The sequence below is a fragment of the Panthera leo genome, chromosome B4, assembly GCF_018350215.1.
Source record: "Panthera leo isolate Ple1 chromosome B4, P.leo_Ple1_pat1.1, whole genome shotgun sequence".
NCBI classification, from domain to species: Eukaryota; Metazoa; Chordata; class Mammalia; order Carnivora; family Felidae; genus Panthera; species Panthera leo.
Window position 1 is genome coordinate 9,067,523 of NC_056685.1, and position 6,000 is coordinate 9,073,522.

The following is a 6,000-nucleotide window of genomic DNA, read 5'->3' on the forward strand; positions in this document are numbered from 1 at the left end:
TAAGAATAAAAGCAGAAAAAAAAAAAAAGTTAAGCAAATATGTGGGTCTATTAAAAATTATACTCAGTATATTAATGCTTTTTTCCCTAGAAGAAGAAACAAATTGTTTGTGGGTTTTACAGCTCTATTGATCATCCACATTTAAACAAGTGTCCTCATTAAAAATTCAGATTCCAGAAACAGCAGAGAAGACCAGTGCCCATTTTAATATTTCATTTACCTTTTTAAAAAAGGGCTAAGATTTCCTTGGTTAGTTGAAATGTTCTGAGGAAAAAATAAAGGGAAACAGTTTCAACTAAAGTGTTAAATATTCTCTAATATCTAGAGCGAACAACTTCTCGGCATGGGTTGAGCTGAATTTCAAAACCATTGTCATTCCTGAGACAACCTGTAGTTTTAAATGACTAGGCTGTCAGCCTTTTAGTTCTCTGCATTTGCCTTTTCTGCTATAGTGAATAGTAACAATTACATTGCAAACAGCATGTTATTTCCAACTGTTTTTTTGACAGAAATCTTTGTGTTACAAATATTGCAAACTTGAGTTCCTTTGCATGATTCATTTTTTATGTAAATCTTAAGGGCGGAGTTTTTCTTTAAGGCTTTAAAAAAATAGGTCTTTAAAATAATATTGACCTACCTTTTCACATTAAAAAATACTTGATAAAATAGTCAAGCAGGGCTTATATAGATTTGGAAATAATTTTCCACATGCAGTTGTTAGGTTCATGTGGCAAGACTTTGGAAGGCAGCTGTGTTCACCACTATACCCCCCAACGCACATTTATGGCAAGACCTTGGAATGGGTAGAATTCACTGATGGGAGGAGGTAATGCCAGTTGGGAAAAGAAACCAGGGAAATTATATATTCCTTTTTTCAAAGACTGGTTGCAGTGTTTCCATTCTTAAAAGGGATAGATTGATTTGTCTTAGATGTAACCAACTGAAAATATCATTTCGGAAAGAAGACAGAATTTAAGAAAGAAGAACGAATTTTTGTGTTATAAAGTGCAGCAAGCTTGGGAATAGCAGTGAGATGAGCCAGACCCTTGAAGATGTTTATCTGTCAAGCTGATTTAAACTTTTAGCAACTACTAAGCCTTTCAAGATCTAAGGAAAATCCAGTAGGATCAAAGCCTATGTTCTGATTTTTAAAAATATTCTTAAATATCTAAAACAGACTTTTCTTAACACAGAGGCATTGTTTAGAAATTGTCATATCTAGCATTTGTAATATACATGTAATAGTTTACAGCAAATTGTAACATATATATATATATATATATATATGAATATGTATATATGAATATATAAGTGGAGAGATCAGATTGGATATGCTGCAAGATCTTTTCATTTTTAATATTTTGTAGTTTTAGGAAATGTTTAATTATGCACAAGGCATTGGTCTTTGCAAAGGAGGTAAGTGCATGATGAATACAAATATTTCAGCCACTAAGAGGAACTTAGTGTTCCCCTCAGATTGCCTAAACTTTAGACAGATAAGGGACAATTACCAAACACAGATAGCTTGCTCATGTCGACCAACTTCCTCCGTGACATTGTCCAGTGAACCCTTTCCACTTTTCCCAGTGCTTAAAAACCTGCCTGCCTTTGTCTTAGCAGAGTTGCATTCAATCTCAATCCCTTAGCACACTACTCTTGAGTAAGGTCTTCCTTGCCTGTTTACTTCTGTCCAGTACAGTTTTTCTTTGATGCCCACAAGGAATACACAATGTAGGGAAGTAAAAATCATATGTACAGATAATTTAATACAAAACCAGACCCTTATGAATTAGTATAGGAAAAGTCACCAGACTTTCAAAAAAGAGAGATTTTGCTACAAACACTTACAATGAACATATAACCTATATTATTAACCTAAATTTTAATGCATCACAGTTAATTTATTTTTATTTCATTATATATACCTACATTGTTTCCAAAATGATTTGAAGTGACTGTCATGCCTTGTAATGATATGAGTGAATGTACATTGAATTCTGAATGGTTAATAATTACCTAAAGTTAGGAAGATTTATGTCAACAGTTTCTGTCCTCGATGCTTATTGTAAACTTTTTTTTTTACCTTTAATTCTAATATCAAAATTTGGTCAGTGTTTTAAAAATATCAACCCCCAGATGGTCCTAATTTGTCCTTTTCATTGTACCCTATGTATAATTGGTGGCTAGATCTTACTGTTTCTTAGGTAATCCTTTCCTTTACTCAACTATTGCCACTCCTGAAAGCCACAGCTATCTGCTGTATGTAGTTTACTGTCAACACTACCATAATATACTATCCAACCGCATGTATTAATATCTAATAAAGACATAATAATAAGGATTTCAGGAAACACTTACCCAGGTAGATAAAGGATTGCAGATAACTTTGTTTCGGAAACCTACCCCAAATCCATTTATTGAAACAATGGAGGACTTTGAGAAACCCTCAGGCCAATAGATTTTTCAGCTAAGATAACCAAAGAACCCTTTAAAACCCTCAACTGGCTTTGTTAATCAGTTCCACACTATTAGGTCATTAACTATACTCAAACCTTGTCAGCAGCTTCCCAGACCACTAATAGACCTCCCCCCTTTTCTAGATGCCTGCCCCCAACCAGAACTTCATTAATATGCTGCCTATTTCTTCTCCCCTCTAAAAAGTAACTAAGAATCTTATGGAGGAAATGGTCCCTTATGCAACAGTCAGTAATAAACTTAGCTGTATCAGCAGTTTATGTTGATGGTCTTTTGGGGGACTCTGCAGTTAGTACCACTAAAGGACCAGGCCTTCATCAGTGCTTTCCTAACCGAATTCCTGTTGTAGCCCCTGAGACAATCTTCTGACTTCCAGCCTTTCAACTCCCCGGGATGTTATGTACATTCCAGCTAGGCACCTTGCACGAGAAATTGGGAGGACGTCAGCGACTTGAAACCTGTCCCAAGTCCTCTTTTTAGATGTATTGTCTATCCCTTCTCAATATTCCAACTCAATTTAAACCAGCAGGGTCTATTCTATTTTCTCTCTGTCCTCCTAATTTTCTGAGTTTTCTATACTATTTCCTCCCAATTCTTATTTGTATAAATACTACTCAAATTTCAAACTTAGCTGAATTCACTTTTCATCTGACAAATCATCCCTTCTGTTTTTTGCTTACATTTTCTATGATTTGGATTTCTCTACCCTTTTTGAAAGTCATGTACAAATCATTCTTGTCACATAGTTGGCCCTTAATTTTGTCAATGTGTGTTGCACATTTTAGTTCTAACTGCTCAGAATGATTGGTTTCTTGTGTTGTCAGGCAGAATGGGAAGTCCAGTAGGCCCTAAATCCCCCACCCAGCCTGTGCCAGAAACATGGTTAGAGGATCTTAGTCTCCTGGCAAGAAAAGAATTCAAGAATGGACTAGACAGTAGTTGAGCAGTACAAGTAAAGAGTTTATGAAAGAGAGAGAGAACATCCCTCAAGATCTGAGACAGGGAGTGCTCCAGGGGGAGCTGTGCCCAGCATTTGGGTCTCTATCTATTATTGGCAGTTGTTAACTAAGTGGTGGAATATTTATTATTTGGGGAGGGGATTTCTTTGGAGCAGGGTTTCATGCTTTTTCTACCTTATTTGGTCAGGGTCTCCAAGCTTCTTTGTCTCAGGCCTATCTGGTTTGCCCTGGCTGATAAGGGGTTTAACTACCCCACCCCCACCCCCTCTTTGTTGGTCCCCAGGCATCCTGGTAAATCCAGCTGCCTATTCTAACACTTGGAGGCATGAATTAGATTCTTTATTGCTTTTAAATTTTCCATGACAAACTAACAAAGTACTTGGAAATGCCAAATGCATAGGTATATACCCAATCAATTTCCTGATCCGTTCCCACTTACACATTCAGTATCTTCCAGTTCTTTCCATCTTAGTCTAACTCTTGGTACCGACTATACAAAACATAGCTCATGATTGACCTCTAGTTCCAGCGATGTAGTCTTACCTACTCTGTTGGCAAGTTAATATTATCAAATCCGTGAATGATGCGGAAGTAGGTACCTTGTCTTATTGTGCTTCATTTTATTGTTCATCACAGATATTGTGTATTTTACAAATTGAATGTCTGTGGTAACCCTGCATTGCGCAAGGCAGTCGGCACCATTTTTCCAACAGCATTTGCTCACTTCATGTATCTGTGTCACATTTTGGAAATTTGCACAGTATTTCAGACTTTAAAAAAAAAATCATTATTATATTTTTTATGCTAGTCAGTGATCTTTCATGTTCCTACTGTAATTTCTGGGTGGGGGGGCAGGCACCATGAACTATGCCCATATAAGACAGTGACCTTAATAATGTGTGCTCTGAAGGTTAACTTCCCCCTCCCCCTTACTCTCCTCAGGCCTCCCTATCCCCTGAGACCCAACACTATCAAAATTAGGCCAATTAATAATCCTACAATGGCTTCTAAGTGTTCAAGTAAAAGGAAGACTTACAGGTCTCTCACTTTAAATCAAAATCTAGAGGGACGCCTGGGTAGCTCAGTTGGTTAAGTGTCCGACTTTGGCTCAGGTCATGATCTCCCAGTTCGTGGGTTCGAGCCCTGCATCGGACTCTGTGCTGACAGCTCAGAGCCTGGAGCCTGCTTCAGATTCTGTGTCTCTCTCTCTCTCTCTCTCTCTCTCTCTCTCTCTCTCTCTCTCTCTCTCTCTTTCCCCCACCCCTTTCTCCCTCTCTCCCTCGATATCTTTCTCAAAATTAAACATTAAGAAAAAAAAAAAGGCTAGAAATAACTAAGCTTAATGAGGTAGGCATGTTGAAAGCCAAGACAGGCCAAAAGCTTGGCATTTGTACCAATTAGCCAAGTTGTGAATGCAAAAGAAAAGTTCTTTAAGGAATTAAAGGTGCTGCTCCAGTGAATACACAAGTGATAAAAAAGCAGAACAGTTCTTATTAATATGGAGAAAGTCTGAGTGGTCTGGATAGAAGGTCAAACCAGTCATAACATTCCTTTAAGCCAAAGCCTCATCCAGAACAAGGCCCTGACTCTCTTCAATTCTATGAAGGCTGAGAGAAGTGAGGAAGCTGCAGAAGAAAAGTCTGAAGCTAGCAGAGGTTGGTTCATCAGCTTTATGGAAAGAGGCCATCTCCATAACATAAAAATGTAAGGTGAAGCAGCAAATAATGGAGCTATAAATTCAACTCCTTTAATACACACAGGACTATTGTGGATGTCTGTTTCTTCTTGATTGAGCTTTTGTACTTTAAAACTTTCTAGGCATTTTTCCATTTCATTTATGTTGTCAAAGTTATTACCATGGAATTGTTCATAATATTTTAGAATTATCTTTTTTGTTTTATAACATTTAATGTCACTACCCTCACTCCTAATACAGATTGTTGCCTATTCCTTCCGTGTTTCCCAAATAGAAGTTGATTATTTTTATGAGATTTCATCAAAGAACCAGCTTATGATTTCATTAAATTTTTGTCTGTTTTTCTGTTTTCTTTTTAATTGACATCTACCCTGATACATACAATTTCCTTCTCCTTATTTGGGATATAATTGGTTCTAAAACTTGTCTTCAGGTAGAAGCTGAGGATATTGCTTTGAATCTTTTTTGTTTTTAGTTATATCTGTTTTGTTTTTATCTCTGTTCACTTCAAAATATTTTCTAATTTCCATTTTTATTTTTTTAACTTCTAAGTTATTTAGAAACATGTTATTTAGCTTCCAAACATTTCATATTTGTTTTTTTCCCTGTTATTTATTTCTAATTTAAATTCATTGTGGACAGATGACATATTTTATGTGATTTGAGTACTTTTTTTTTTTGTTTTTTTGTTTTTTTGTTTTGTTTTTTTTTTTTTAATTTTTTTTTCAACGTTTTTTATTTATTTTTGGGACAGAGAGAGACAGAGCATGAACGGGGGAGGGGCAGAGAGAGAGGGAGACACAGAATCGGAAACAGGCTCCGAGCCATCAGCCCAGAGCCTGACGCGGGGCTCGAACTCACAGACCGCGA